At 42.4% G+C, this 16,585-nt stretch overlaps 1 protein-coding gene across 2 annotated transcripts in view; it reads left to right on the top strand.

Annotated features, from left to right (window-relative positions):
• The window catches only part of qua (villin like protein quail), a 315,565-nt gene that overhangs the window by 199,565 nt on the left and 99,415 nt on the right, over nucleotides 1–16,585 (top strand). The window contains exon 1 of one of the 2 annotated variants that reach the window (XM_067145306.2): nucleotides 4,924–5,059. The exons of the other annotated variant lie outside the window; for it this stretch is intronic. The gene's annotated coding sequence lies outside the window, so the exon portion shown is untranslated. Of the gene's footprint in view, nucleotides 1–4,923; nucleotides 5,060–16,585 lie in introns of those variants that run through there. 2 annotated transcript variants of the gene reach the window in all.

Genomic DNA, 16,585 nt, shown 5'->3' with positions numbered 1-16,585 from the left:
CCTTGTACATTTAAGGGCCGATGACCTACATGTCAGGCCCCTTTAAACAACAAGCATCATCATCATCATCATCATCATCACCATCATCAAAATCTTTTCTCTCTCTTGGTCTCAAATCCTTCCACGTACCCTCGCATTTGAATTTATTGACAATATACTGGGTTGTGGAATGCGTTTTACCAACAATCCAATCGTACGCTTTTCCCTTAATGATTGCCCCTTAAGAGCAAGCTGGACAATGATCTTCTTCAGGTCGTCTGAGAGCTCAATTTTCTTCAACATCTCGCGTCAATGCTTCATTGGCTGCAAATAAGTAAGCTGCAGGTAGGGCTGAGGTATAACTGGGCAGCTTAATGCTGAGAGGTGGGACGGACCTCTAAGTGTACGAACAGATATGTTGTAAAGGAAGTTCAGTTTTTGTGCTTTATGAGATTGTTCATAAAATTTTCTGAAGGCGATATGTAATATTAGAGTTTATGTATAAAACATAGACGTCATACTTTATCAGGTTCTACCAGATATGTATGAACAAACGTATATTTATTTCACAAAACAACCATATTGTATTCACATTCTAGCTGTACAAACAAACTGTTACTGAGTAAGTCTGAAGGAAACTCTCGCTAGATTTACGTCTCTGCATAGGAATGGCATGTCCGTATAGCGGATGTGTACTTTCATGTTCAACTTTAGGCCTCTCCTTGTTTTCAGCTACTTTTCTTTAAACACAGGGTGGTGCTATTCCTGCGAGGTGGTAAAGCCTTTCAGCTGGAGCCGACTTTAAGCAACCTGTTATTAATCTGCAGGTCTCGTTAAGAGCTACATCTACGTGTTTGAAATAAGACGAATTGTACGAAACTAGAGTCGGCGGCAGAATAACAGAATACCAGTGCTAAAGTTCGAACAGTTTATATTTGACTACCCCATTGAGATCCGGTAAATTCTGACAGCAGATTAGTTCTGGAAGAAACTTTCAGCTTGCAGTTCATACAGTGATCCTTGAATGTGAGAGCTCTATCAAGAGTAACTCGTAGGTATTGTGGAGTGTCACATTGTTGTAATTCAAGAACTCACCACACTACTTGCAGCCTATAATGGGCTTTCTTCTTCTTTAGATCAAATGGTTGTAATCTACGATATAATTGACGATGGTATTGTTTTGTGTGTTTTTGATGATGATGGTTGTTGTTTAAAGGGGGCCTAACAGCTAAGGTCAGTCCCTTTAACATAACCCACAACTCGCTTGGAATCACGACCACAACGTGCGCTACCCCCTTGTTAGTATTATGTGAGTTAATTATTTTGTTACAGAAGAAAGTTCGCCTTCGTTCCAGGAAATTGGATCTTTATGTTTTCTTATCAGTCGAAACTGAGTATAACGTTTCCGGAGGGACCTCACCTCGTTATAGGCGATAGTCGCACAAATCGTGCCTTTTTTCTAAAAATGTCATATCTGTAAGTTTTAGGCTGCAAACTTAGGTCACATGGTTAATTAACAGAATAAAATTAAAATTTCAAAAAACATAAGTGAAATAAGTACTTTACACAGTATTATTTTGTGGATAGGAATTTTTCTTCTAGCGTTTACACACTACCTACGTACCGGTACAGCAAACATATGACAGCAAAATATAAAATAATAAGTGACAAAGGAAGTAGCAACAATGTAAATTGATCAATAATACCGCACACGGTCTTGGCTAATAAATGAGATATTCTCTCTCTGACATTCCAAGTTGTAGAAATCGTTGTGTGTGATACACCCGGTTCCTTCTCGACACTAACGTTTGTTTCCCCATATTATTTGTGACTTTTCTTCAATATTAAAGACTTTCCCTTTCTTTTGCGACGTCTTTCCAGCGATGCTAGCCTTGACTGATTTGAAATCTAAAATCTACTAAAAAACAAGAGTTTGAAAATAAGCTCTTTATTGTTGTCAGTAATCCGCAAAGCGCGTAACAAACAAAAAAGGTCAACATTGGACGTTATAGGCGAAAATGTGATAAAGATACGCCGTTTTATACGATATGTCGCAATAACCGATTTTTTAAAATACAATGCATATATACACTAGTGTCCAAACGTTAAGCGTAAGTTACGAGTAAGCAGGGCAACAAGAAATAGACCGCAAATCGCACGACATATGCACATACCAACCTTACGTGTTTGCTTTGTATAGGAGAGGAGTGTAGCCTCGTGGTGAACGTGACAACATAATGGCACAACGACGCCATTTGGACCCCGTTTTGCAGGGTAGAATACTCGGCCGCATGGAAGCAGGCCGGACACAGACCGAAGTCGCCGTATCCTTGAATGTGCCACAAAATGTCATTTCCAGGCTTTGGAGACGATTTCGAGACACAGGAGATGTTAGTCGTAGGCCAGTACCAGGTCGACCAAAGGTAACCACCCCACAGCAGGACCGATATCTGACCTTAACCGCCCGACGAAATCGGAGTGCACCTGCAAGACAATTGTCGGCGGAACTTTCAGCCGTCTTAGGGGTTGTCGTTTCCCGGCAAACTGTGTACCGGAGGCTCAGAATAGCAGGGCTATTTGCCCGACGTACAGCAGTGTGCGTCCCGCTCACTCCAGCACAGAGACGGGCCCGTTTACCGAGGAGCCGTCAACATCGAAATTGGACCATGAATGAATGGAGTCATGTGCTCGTCACAGATGAATCCCGCTTCAGTTTTCAGAACGATTCCCGTCGCACATTAATCTGGAGAGAACCGGGAAGCCGATACAACCACAGGAATATCGTGGAACGGGATCAGTATGGTGGTGGTGGCGTCATGGTGTGAGCGGCATCATGTTGAATGGCCGTACGGACCTGCACATCTTCATGGGTGGTCCGAGCAACACTGTTAACGCTCGGATATACAGGGATGAGGTACTGAGACCACATGTTCGACTCTTCAGAGGTGCAGTTGGTCCAAACTTCCTCTTAACGGACGATAATGCCCGACCGCACCGTGCTGCTCTGGTAGATGAATTTCTGGCTGGGGAAGACATGCATCGCATAGAGTGGCCAGCGAGCTCTGCGGATCTGAATCCTATATAACATGCCTGGGATGCATTGGGGAGGCGAATTGCATCCCGTCAGCCTCCACTAAGGACCCCCCAAGACCTTCGCATTCCCCTTTCTGAGGAATGGGATCGACTGCCATAAGAGCTCTTGGACCATCTGATAAAGAGCACGCCACGTCGCTGCGAAGCATGTGTGGCCGTTAGGGGTAACCATACACCCTATTAACAGCATATTTTGTTGTGGAAGAAATTGCCAAGTTTTGTTAGTTGTTGTCAAAGGTGTACCTTAGCTATCAGAACCTTTCTGACACTATTTTTCGGACAAGTTGTGTGACATATGGTGTGTGATTCAGCTTCCGTTTGTTCAGCAATCCGCCTGACATTCCTATCAGGCGGTATGGCCTCGTTTAGTGATTATGCTTAACTTTTGGACACTAGTGTAGGATTTAAACGGGACTGTTACAGTTCGCAGTTATATCCAATACGTCGTTAAAAGCGATGTCGCAATAAACGGTCTGGACTGTATATAGGCTACAGTACATATGAATGATATGACTAAAGAACTGGAATCACAAATAGGGCTGTTTGCGGATGATGTTATACACTATAGAGCAACCGGATTGTGGGCAACTACAAAAAGACCTAGACAATGTTGTGAGATGTACAGCAGACAATGATATGATGGTAAACGGAATGAAAAGTCAGGTTGTAAGTTTCACCAAGAGGAAAAGTACTCTCAGTTTGAATGACTGTATTGATTGGGTAAAATAAAATGGCTTTTAGTGCCGGGAGTGTCCGAGGACATGTTCGGCCTGCCAGGTACAGGTCTTTTGATTTGACTCCCGTCGGCGACCTGCGCGTAGTAATGAGGAAGAAATGCTGATAAAGACGACACATACACCCAGCCTCCGTGCCAGCGAAATTAACCAATGGTGGTTAAAATTCTCGACCCTGCCTGGAATCGAACCCGAGATGCCTGTGACCAAAGGCCAGCATGCTAACCATTTAGCCATGGAGCCGGATGGATTGATGAAGTGAAAATATGTCATGGAGATCGCTGTACTGTAAATAGGCCTACCTAGATGTTAATATAAAGAATGATCTTCATTTCGGTAATCACATTAACGATGTTGTAGAGGAAGGTATGAGGGTATTTAGAGGTGGTAGTAAGGATATTAAGGAGAGGGTGTATAAGTCTCAGCTAAGACCCGAATTAGAGTATGGTTCCAGTGTATGGCACCCACACCAGGACTACTTGATACAAGAACTGGAAAAGATCCAAAGAATAGCAGCACGATTTGTTCTGGGTGATTACCTACAAAATAGTAGTGTTACGACAAAGTTACAAACTTAGGGCTAGGAAGACCTGGGAGTAAGGAGACGACCTGTCGGTGGAGAGATGGCGTCGAATATCATTAGTAGACGAATTTTAAAAGTAGAAAAGATCATAATATTAATAACTTATAAAGTTGAATGCAAGAGGACATATTGGGACAAATATTACTTATAGGGCAAGGAATAAGGGATCGACATTTCCAATTTCTTTGAAAATATTTAAGAAAAGGCTAGGTATGCCTAAGCACGTGATAAAGAAGCTGCCACCTGGGCGACAGCCCTAAATGCAGATTATAGATGAATGATTAAAACTTCCAAGCGGAATTTGCTAGAAAAACATGATCAGTGAGTGCGGCTGCGACGGAGTAGTATCCAGTCCCCACTGTTTTCAAGGAATTTATTTTATCCCCTGCATCTGAAGAAGCGCTGTTCTTTACCACCAGCATTCTGAATCACTCATTACGTTTAGGGGAGGGTAACTTATCTCGTACGTCACAGTGGAGTGAAGGGGAATGCGCCAGGAGATTGCTAAATGGAAAACACTTGATAGATTAGCAGGTTGCGTTACGATTGATCAGTAATCTTCGGCCTTGGATGCCCTGATAACATTCAGAGCCGGCTCATAAAGTTCTCAATAACGTGAAGTTGCTCACGCTCCTTAGCCCCCTGTGCGCTCACTTGGACTACCGCTCAGGTAAGCTTTTCCAGCTGGTCGTTAACATTATACAACACATTTTATGTCATTTCGAACAATATGTGGACTTTTTATGTGCCATGCAAAGTGTACCCAAAGCAATTACAGTTGCAGATAATTAGGTGTTTATTATCGCCCAGTGATTCTTTAATCCTGTTATAGAACACTAAAGGTAATGCGTGACGGGAATTTAAGAGGTCAGGAATTCAGTAACGGAATGTCACAATTATCTGATGTGTGGACGCCGGAATGAGGCGCCTGCAGGAGCATAAACTTGATCTAAAATGTCCCAGAAAACGTATGCTTGTGGCGTAACTAACTGTTGGCTGGGGCGAAGGCGGCCTGAACGTTTCTATTATATCCCAAAGCCAAGAGGAAGCCGGCGGAGGGACGTTTTTAGAAACGGTTGTAGGAATCATTCACGACACAACCGATCGTCAATTAACAGTGCCTATAAGCAGACTTATAGACACGTAAAAGAATGTATTTTTCGGCAAAATTCCGGCACTTCTGACGTATCTTAAAACTATTTTATTAAAGGTACGCTCATGCTACATGCTTTCCTTCTTCTTCGTATTATTATGATTATTATTGTTATTATTAAAAATTACTCACTTCGAACATTGAAATATGAATTAGAACGATGTTTTTGAAGACTTTTGTCTGGAGCGTGTCATTGTATGGAACTGAAACGTGGACTATAACTAGCTCAGAAAGAAAGATAATATAAGCTTTCGAAATGTGGGCTACAGAAGAATGCTGAAGTTGAGATGGATAGATCGAATAACGAATGAAGGGATACTGAACTGAATTCGTGAGTGGAGGTCGATATGGCTAAATTTGACAAGAAGAAGTTATAGAATGATAGGACACATCTTAAGACATCCAGGACTTGTTCAGTTGGTTTTTGAGGGAATTGTAGGCGGTAAGAATGGTAGGGGTAGATCAGGGTATGAATATGACAAGCAGATAAGAGCGGATGTAGGATGCAGTCATTACGTAGAAATGAAAAGATTAGCACAGGATAGGGTGGAATGGACCGCTGCATCATATTAATCTGATTCAAACAACAGTATTATTATTATTCTTTTTGAAAGACAACGCCATATCACCTTTTTCTTTGTCGTCTTCTCGCCCTAGCAATTTAAGGTTGGCTGTAGACTTGCCCCTCCTTCCTACCCCCTGTGGGTAGGGGACGCAGATAAAGAATACAGCCACGGTATCCCCTGCCTATCGTAAGAGGGGACTACAAGGGGCCACCAAGGCATGATGAATTTGGAACCATGAGATTATATGTGGTCAGTACCATTACGCGAGGAACACAATGGTCGACTTTACTTGCAATTAGTACCACTGTGTGAGAAGCACCATGGGTCTACTTTACCTGTGGATAGTATATTACATGTAATTAATACCACTGTGTGAGGAACACCGTGAGTCTACGTTACCTGTGATTAGTACCGCTATATGAGGAAAACCATGCTTCTACTTTACCAGCGTTTAGTACCATTATGAAGGGCCGGTGACCTAGATTTTGGGCCCCTTTAGACAATAAGCATCATCGATTTAAGGTTTTGCTTTGGAAGCAGTCCCTTGTTCACATGATACTATTGTTTTATGTCATTTTATGGGAAGTTTGGGCATTGCGTGTTGGATCCAGTGATTGTTTTAAGTTCATAATCATTGTTAGTCGTCTTTTTTGAATTCTGGTTAGTGGATGGATTTTGGAATTATTTTAACTTCCAATATTGTGAGTTGGATCCGCTGATTATTTTAAATTCATATTCATTCTTCAACATCATATTTTGAATTCTGGTCAGTAGATGAATTTTGGAATTTTAATTCTCAGTACATTTCTTCTCATATCGTACCATTTGGGGCTGATTACCCATATGTTAGGCCCTTTAAACAACAAGCATCGTCATCGTCATCATTATCTCATTTCCCTTTTTTCCCTTTCATGGGTAGTGAATTATGAAGAGACCTTGTTGATTCTATTTGAAGAATTCAGAGATCTGAGGATGGTGATAAACAGTCTACGAGAATGTACGTACAGTATTTTAAAATTAAATTTCGAAAACTTGTCCCTGTATAAAATTCTTGTGGTGCCCTTCTCAGGTCTGAGTATTTGATCCACGTTTTGCAGTTAAAATGCCGAAACTTACCATCACGCGGGGCACCATGGGTCGCCTTTACTTGCGAGTAGTACCACTATATTAGGTACACAATAGGTTTGTGATTAGTAGCAGCAGAAAGTGGTTCACTGTGGGTTTCCAGTACCCGTGATTAGTACCATTGTGAGAAACATCACGGGTCTGGGCGTTGCCTGTGATTAGTACCACTATATGAGCGACACCGTGGGTCTGCGTTGCCTGTGATTAGTACCCACTGTGTGAGGAACATCATGGGAATACCGGCGCCCGTTGTTAGTACACCTAGCTGAGGAACACCATCGGTTTGCGTTGCCTATGAGTGGCGCCATTGAGTGAGAAACACCATAGGTCTGCGTTACCTGTACGACGTACAATACTTGTGAATAGTACCGTCATGTGTGGAACACCGTGAGTCTACGCTACTTTTGATTAGTACCCCAACATGACAAATACCATGGTTCTACTTTACTAGCGGCAAGTACCAATATGAGGGTTCGTTGACCTGGATCTTGGGCCCCTTTAGACAGCAAGCATCCTCGATTCAGGATTGTGCTTTAGAAGTGGTCCCTTGGTCAGTAATACTATCTTTTATGATAGTTTTTGGGTCGGATCCACTGACTGCTTTAAATTCATATCCATTCATTCATTCATTCATTCTTCATGGCATTTTTAATTTTGGTCAGTGGATGATTTTGAACTTTTAATTTGTCATTTCATTTCGTACCATTAGGGGCCGATGACCTATATATTAGGCCCCTTTAAACAACAAGCATCATCATCATCACCTAGTGTATGCAGCGTGTATGCTGCGGAGCTTTACACCATCTTAGAAGCAAGTGTGTACTGGGTGACGAAAGAAACCATTTTCTCATGTGTACCGACTCGTTAAGTTCTCTGCAGTCTATTGAAACCTCTTCCTCGCAACACTCACTGATGCAGCAGATTCATGAAATTCTAGCCAGGTTAAGTGATGCTGACACCAGAATCACTTTCGCGTGGCTTCCAAGTCACGTTGGATTTTCGGGAAATGAATTTGCGGATGAAGCTGCAAAGGAGACGGTACTTTTACTTCCAATTCCTATAAATGTTCCTGATAAAGATATTTGTTCTCAGCTACGTGGGAATCGGAGTGGCTAGCTAACCGAACTCCCAACAAGCTGAGAGCGATTAAGAAGACAGCTACGGTGTGGCGGTCCTATTTCTAGCCTTCACAGAGAGAGGCCATAGTATTGTGTAGGCTGAGGATAGGTCAAGGACGATCTACGCACTCTTATCTCCTAAAGAGGGAGGACCCCCCCTAGTGTGTTCTTGTGTTGCCGACTTCACCGTGGCCCCACATCCTCATAGGGCGTTTTGGCCTAAGACGGAGCCTCGGCCAACAGGAAGCACTCGAACGCATATTAGCCGATGACGCGACTACTGCTGATCTCGTCATCCGCTTTACGTGCGACAGTGGATTAATCAAGGACATGTAAATTGCAAGTGTTCTGTTACTTAGGGAACTCACGCTCCCTTCTGATTCATTTGTGAAGTTTTCGGCTTAATATAATACTTTTTTGTATTTTAAATTTATTTTCCACTTAATTTGTTCAGAGACAATGATTACCAAGTTGTACTTCCTCTTAAAACAAAAATCGCTTCCACCACCACGTTACCTGAGGTTAGTACCTCTATGTGAGGAACACCACGGGTCTGGAGGTTACCTGTGATTAGTACCACTATATGAGGAACATAATGGGTCTCTGTTACCTGTGAGTGGTGGCGTTATGTGTGACATACCATGGGTCTGCATTACCAGTGATTAGTACCACTATGTGAGGAATATCATGGGTCTATTTTAGCAATGATTAGTACTATTATGAGGGGCCGATGACCTGGATTTTGGACCCCTTTGGACTAAGCTTCATCTCAGAGAATAAGGCATTGCGAATTGGATCTACTCATTATTTTGGATTCATGGTCATTTTTTCATCATCTCGTTTTAGATTCTAATCAGCGGATACATTTTGAAGTTTTAATTACTGTTTCATTTCGTTGCACCTCGTACCATTAGGGTTCGATGACCTAGCTGTTAGGTCCCTTTAAACAACGAACATTATTATTATCACCGTCATCATAATTCCTGTGAATTAACTTGCTTAACTTCCAGAAGTTAGATTTACGTAAAATACTGTTACGAATAAAATTCCATCTGTTTCATTACCCTAATTTATTTTACTATGACCTAATAAATGCACACACACACATATTTAAATATACACAATTCTAACCAGTCATGAATGGCTACACTTACATACAAGTCTATTCACAAGTCCCTCTTCCTTATGGCACAGTAGGAGGCCCAGCCCGTTTGTCTACCTGCGGGCGCTTAAGCCTTACTTTCACTTCCCCAAGTCCAGTCAACTCATACAGCAGCTGTGTGTATACCGCTGGATTTGAATAGAGTGCCACTGGCTACACAACACACGATGTATGTTCGTTGGTTCGATCCCACAGATAGTCCAGTAATTCACAGAGTCACATGCAATGAACAACTAAACAGCTCAACAGTATTGAACGATACTCGCAACAGCGAACATTAACGCAAGTCCATTAACTTCACACTCGCTATAGCGGCTTCCTTTGCTGAGTCTCAATGCACAGAAATACACGAACATACAGCACAGTCTTCCATTCTTTCGTCTCCACCTATTCACTGGTCTCTCCGATACCAGCTCCTAGTTCAGACCTCAGTGAGACACTAGCGACAGCCAAAAACTCTGTCGCCCTCAGCCAAGCCACCGAACCCTAACATACCGAGACTCACACCAACTCCACCTCGGAGCCCAACTGTCCCTCTGAGTCCAGCACTGACTGACTGTCCGCCGCTAGCCTCCCTTTTTATAGCTCGGCTGCTTTGAGCCTGGAAATTCGCGATGTTACTAGAGGCAGAACATTCCCATTAAATCTCCAAGAAACTCACAGGTAAGCCGGCCGACGAGAACAATACACGGGAAGGCCGGCCACACCCTACAAGCCGACTGGGAGATCTCAGGTCGTCTGATTCACCAGCCCCTTCCTGAAAGTTCCGAAAGGGGCTACCACGCGGCTGGCACGTGACAATACATTATTTGATCTAAAGTATCCCTGAACCCCTCTGTAATTGCAAACAGAAGCTTTTTGTGACTACGACTGTGTATTCTTCTACTGCTCCCTAGTATTATAGACCCAGTCAAACAGCAAATGTAGAGATCGTCCTCACCATGAATAACATCAGCATTAAATAATTATTAGATCGGGGATGTTATTGTTACTTCGTTTTAGGAGCGTACGGTGTGTAGATCATTAGAGCAGTGCATAATGATTCCGTCGAGGGATAAGAGGAATGAAGTTCCATGACCGAACAGCTGCCCATAAGCTACACATTTATCCTGTGAACTCTAAAATGGTGTTATGTGCAACTGGACAGTGGACAGCTGGACTTGAAGTGTGATTTGCAGTGATGAATCAGTCTGTATCATGTGGCAGTCCAATGGACGGGTTTGGGTGGGGTGAATGTTTGGATAACGATACCTGCCAGCATTAACTTCAACAGTGAAATTTGGAAGATAATGTATTACAAAATGGGGTTATTTTATAAATTAGTCTTGGTCCTCTCGTAACACCGTTACGGTACTGCACGGAAACCGTAACCCAGATGTATACAAGGACATTTGACCAGTTCTATACAGCCTACGATAGAAGATCAGTTTCATGATAACTGTTGTCTGACACCATCATCGTGACAAGGCTTCTTGTCATAATAGACTTCGGATTTTTAGGCGTTAATAGGTTAGAATGTAAACTCAACTGGTTACTAGGAAGTGTCGTTCTGCCCGCTCTTCCATGATGTAGCGAGTGTAGTAACATAAATTCTAGGGGTTGCTATAGGCTGTACCCCTAATTTTTACGCACATCTCATAGCATAACCGTTGTATAGGCTAACGTATACTTGTTACTCTCTTCAGTAAGTTTACATTCTACCTATTACTGCCTAAAATTCCAGACCCTTGTCATAAAACAAGGTCTATGCGAGAATGGTCTTAGGGCAGTGAGGTTCTAAAAATGGTCTGGCCAGAAGATAATTCTGATCTGAATCCCAAAGAACATATCTGAGATAAATTATAACGCTGACTTCGCTACAGATCCCAACGATCCATACCGCGATCTGTTCTCGGTGGGCCTACTGATCTTCAGGAAGAATGGGCTGCCATTCCTTTAGAGACGTCCAAACACTGGTTGAAAGTCGGCTATCGAAAAGGCATATTATTAACGTCCCGTACTGAAATGTGTGTCACAGCCACACACTGACTGCAGTTTCGGGTAGTTTTTCAGATACATTCGATTATTATTATTATCCAAAGAAGGTAGCCCTGTTTTATCTAAAAGTATGTTAGGGCTGTCGTTTAAAATAGTACAACATTAACAGTTATTAATACATTCGTTGAACAAAATACTGCATAAGAATATTACAAAGAGTTAAAAACTTTGTCTCTCTAAGAAACGGATAAAAGCTGAAGTGAAATACCTTCTCACAGATACAGTATATCAGAAACTGGCGGGGAAAAATTTACATTGCAGTAACTGAGGTGTCCTAACAAATGGTTTCTCTTGATGGCGTTTAGTGTACAACAGAAAATTAAGTGAGCTACTGTTTGTTCTGAGTGGCACTTAGAAAGGTGGTGGTGATATTTTAAACCGTTGAAAATAACTTCTAAATCTACCATGTCCAGTCATAAACTGTGTAAGTATAAAAGTTGTTCGGATAATTTTGAGGTCAAACGTAGATGGACGGCTGGAAAGAACAACTCCCACGTGATACATCCTGTAATGCTATTCGTCCATACAGAGTTCCAACTATCTTCCATTTCACTTCTAAATATTTTCTTCGCATGAGATGCGGGACATGTGGAGAAGCTGAAATCTGCATCCCATCGAGCAGATGATCTTGCTAACATGTCCGCCCTCTCATTTTGAATAGTGTCAGCATGATCTTTTACCCAATTAAAACAGATATACAAGTTGCTGGTTACGTTTAAATTCCTCATGTATGAGGCCAGTGGGTGTAGTTTATACTTGTCTTTTATTGCGGTGATGGAAGATTGAGAATCACTGGATATTTGAGCACTATCATTATTTCGTGAGCACCATCCTACTACCTCTTTTTTTATAGCATAGAGATCTGCTTGAAAATTGGTGACAGAAAGTGATAATCTGTATCCCCTATTCAAAAAACTGAATTATTACTATACACAACGAATGAGCATCCTACATAGCTAGTTTTGAGGTCTGAGGCAGTCATCCGAGACCCGTCATTGTATATGAGGCAGTGATGTCTGTTGTTGCAGAGGGTTGCCTGCAAGCGCTCATCGTACAAGCCAGGATGGCCGTACACCAAAAAGTGTGACTTCTTTTCAACATCGTAGTAAGGCGTTTGAAGAGAACCGTTGTATCCTCTCTTCTTTAAATGAGTAAATTTTGCCTTAAACATAGTTGTCAGATACAGAGGTTCAATTCCAGCGATTCGATTAGATAGTATTGTATGTCGCTCCCTTGGATGATAGACCCAGACAAGCGTCATCACGAATAACATCAACATTAAATAATTAATGGATCGGGGATGCGGATGCTGTTGTTACTTCGTGTTAGCAACTTAGGGGTGTGTTGTCATTAGAGCAGTGACCTTAAGCGCGCATTAGGTCTAAAGGATAATCTGTTTAAGTGTAATGTCGCAACCAAGGAGTGTATCTATAATTGATAGGATTTATGATTAAAATGGAAGTAGCCCTAGCCTCAGTTTGACTAGAGCTAAAGTGAGAAACCACAAAAACAAACACCCCCTGTGAGTAGGGGACGCAGATGAAGAAAACACACACGGTATCCCCTGCCTGTCGTACGAAGCGACTAAAACGGGCCCCAGGGGCTCTCAACTAGGGAGCGTAGGTTGGAGACCATCGAGCCCTTAACTGAGTCCTGGCATTGCTTCACCTACTTGTGCCAGGCTCCTAACTTTCATCTATCCTGTCCGACGTCCCTTGGTCAACTTTTGTTCTTTTCCTACCTCGACGGTATTAGAGCATTCGGGGCCTAGGGAGTCTTTCACTTTCATGCCCTTCGTGGCCCTTGCCTTTCTTCGTCCGTTATTTCATTTTTCGAAGTGTCGGATCCCTTCCATTTTTTCACTCTCTGACCCACTGTGAGTGGGGGACGGAGATGAAAAATACACCCACCTTATCCCTTGCCTGCCGTAAGAGGTGGCTAAAAGGGGTGACCAAGGGATGTTTGAATTAGAACCATGAGACTACTTGTGATTAGTACCATCACACGAGGAACTCCATGGGTCGCCGTTACTTGCGAGTAGTGCCACTATGTTAGGTTCACAAAAGATTTGTGATTAGTAGCAACAGTGGGTGGATCACTATGGGTTTACCGTACGCGTGATTAGTCGACCTACCTATATATGCAGAACACCGCGGGCTTACGTTGCCTGTGATTAGTACCATTATGTGAGAAACACCACGGGTCTGGGCGTTGCTGTGATTAGTGCCACTATATGAGCGACACCGTGAGTCTGTGTTGCCTGTGATAGTACCCACTATGTGAGGAACACCACGGGATAGTACGAGTCCCTGTGATTAGTATAGCTATGTGAGAAACACCACGAATTTGCGTTGCGTATGATTGGCACCATTATGTGTCTGCGTTACCTGTGCGTAGTACATTACTTGTGAGTAGCACAATAATGTGTCGAACACCGTGAGTCTACATTACGTATGATTAGTACCGCTGCATGAGAAATACCTTGGTTCTACATACTAGCGATTAGTACCATTACGAGGGGCCGTTGACCTGGATTTTGGACCCCTTTAGACAACAAGCATCATTGATTCAGGATTGTGCCTTGGTCAGTAATACTGTTGTTTTAAGATAGTTTCTGGAAAGGTGGGGTATTGCGGGTCAGATTCACTGATTGTTTTAAGTTCATAATCATTGCTCATCGTCGTATTTTTAAATTCCAGTCAGTGGATTGATTTTGGAATTATTTTAAACTTTCAATATTGTGAGTTGTATGCAATGATTCTTGATCATCACGTTTTGAATTCTGGTCAGTGGATGAATTTTGGACTTTTAAATTGTCATCCTATTTCGTTCAATCTCGTACGATTAGGGGCCTATGACCTAGATGTTAGGCCCTTTTAAACAAGGAGCATCATCATCACAAATAAAAACATGTTACAATGGCTGACAGTGGGTTTAAAATCGCACTAAGTCGTGGAAGGTTTTCAGCTGTGCAAGGATGAGAAAGGTAGCGGCCATGACATTAAGGTACGGCCCCAGCATTTACCTAATGTGAAAATGAAAAACAATCTTCAGGGCTGCCGACTGTGGGATTCGACCCTCATCCTGGATCCATGATGTAGTGAGTGTAACATAAATCTAGGGGTTGATATAGGCTATAGGTAGTAGTAGGGCTCGAAATCTCGAATTCGGGCCAATATGCGGAAAGTTGTCGTGCTAACGCACGGTGGCGAACATTTTGGCTTGGGCCTATTACACTTTTGAGTTGAATGAAGTTTAAACATAGGGACTTGTGATTTCGCGTAGGCCCCATTTCTAAGCTGAGCCGATTTCTTTTTAAATGTTTCTCCGTAGTGTCTGGGGTCTGGTGTGTATAATAGCTTCCTGCTTGGTTGGCTCCGGATCACATTCCCGGCTATGCCACCAACTTTGGTCTGAGGGAATAAATCGGAGTGCATTTAGCCTCAGACAAGACACCTGAAAAGAGAAATAGGTTAAAACCGGTGACCTCAACATTAAACAGGCTGATCGTTCGAATTGACAGCTATAAGCGACCTGCGCGTATGTGAGGAAGGGGCACCAGTTATGATTAACCGAGCTCGATAGCTGCAGTCGCTTAAGTGCGGCCAGTATCCAGTAATCGGGAGATAGTGGGTTCGAGTCCCACTGTCGGCAGCCCTGAAGATGGTTTTCCGTGGTTTCCCATTTTCACACCAGGCGAATGCCGGGGCTGTACCTTAATTAAGGCCACGGCCGCTTCCTTCCCAGTCCTAGACCTTTCCTATCCCGTCGTCGCCATAAGACATATCTGTGTCGGTGCGACGTAAAGCAAATAGCAAAAAAAAAAAAAAAAAAAAAGTTATGATTAGACTATGACACACACCCAATTCCCGATCAAACTGTTGTGTTTTTGTCATCAAACCATAGACTCGTTTGATGCAGATCTCCGTGCCACCCGGCCTTTTCATTTCTACGTTACTACTTACATCCTACATATACTCTAATCTGTTTCTTGTATGAATACCTTGGTCTACCCCTAACGTTCTTACCGCCTGCACTTCTCTGAAAAACTAACTGAACAAGTCCTGAATGTATGTGTCCAACCATTCTATCTCTTCTTCTGGTCAAATTTCGCCAAATCATTCTCCTCTCATTAATTCGATTCGGTATCTCATAATCCGTGACTCGATCTACCGATCTCACCTTCAGCATTCTCCTGTAACACGACATTTCAAAAGTTTCTAACCCCCTGTGGGTGGGGGACGCAAACATAGAATACACCTGCCGTAGGAGGCGAGAAAAACAGGGGGAAAAGAAAAAGGATCCGAACACTTCAAAAAATTAAGTACCGGCCAAAGAACGACAAGAGCCGCGAAAATGAAAGACATCCTAGTCCTTGAATGCTCTAATACCGTCGGGGTCGTAAAAGAACAAGAGTTGACAAAGGGAGCCCGGGCAGGATAGATGAAAGTGAGGAGTCTGGCACGAGGAAGTAGAAGCAATGCTAGGACTCAGCTAATGTATCGATAAAACGTGAAGAGCCATGCAGGGCGTTAAAACGAATGAGACTTTAGTAGGCCTCGCAAATCATTGAGGTCGGAAGAGGACAGGAGTTGCTCAAGGGAGATCAGATAGGAAAAATGAAACTGAGGAGGCAATGCCATCAAAGGTTACGCAGTTGTGGGGAAACCACATAAACCAATGGCAGCACCAAAATTAGGCATATCAGACAAGATGTAACCTGTAGTGTCAAGCACTGGAAATGCTTAAGTTGTGTGTGAATTTGTATATAATGATGCTGGATTTAGAATGTTTTATATTAAAAAATAGTAGTATTTCTTGTAATATTTTCTTTCTATGGAATTGCTTGTTGTACTCTTGTTCTATTTGTTGTAGTGTTGTTGGGTATTAATGCTTTAACTTTATTATCACACTACTGTAAGTGACCAGTGCCACCGGGGTATTTCCCAATTGCGATGGATTTAATAATAATAATAATAATAATAATAATAATAATAATAATAATAATAATAATAATAATAATAAACATATGTGG

This window comes from Anabrus simplex, chromosome 4 (assembly GCF_040414725.1).
Source record: "Anabrus simplex isolate iqAnaSimp1 chromosome 4, ASM4041472v1, whole genome shotgun sequence".
Lineage (NCBI taxonomy): Eukaryota > Metazoa > Arthropoda > Insecta > Orthoptera > Tettigoniidae > Anabrus > Anabrus simplex.
The sequence above is the reverse complement of the archived record's forward strand: the minus strand, read 5'-3'. Positions and strand labels throughout refer to the sequence as shown.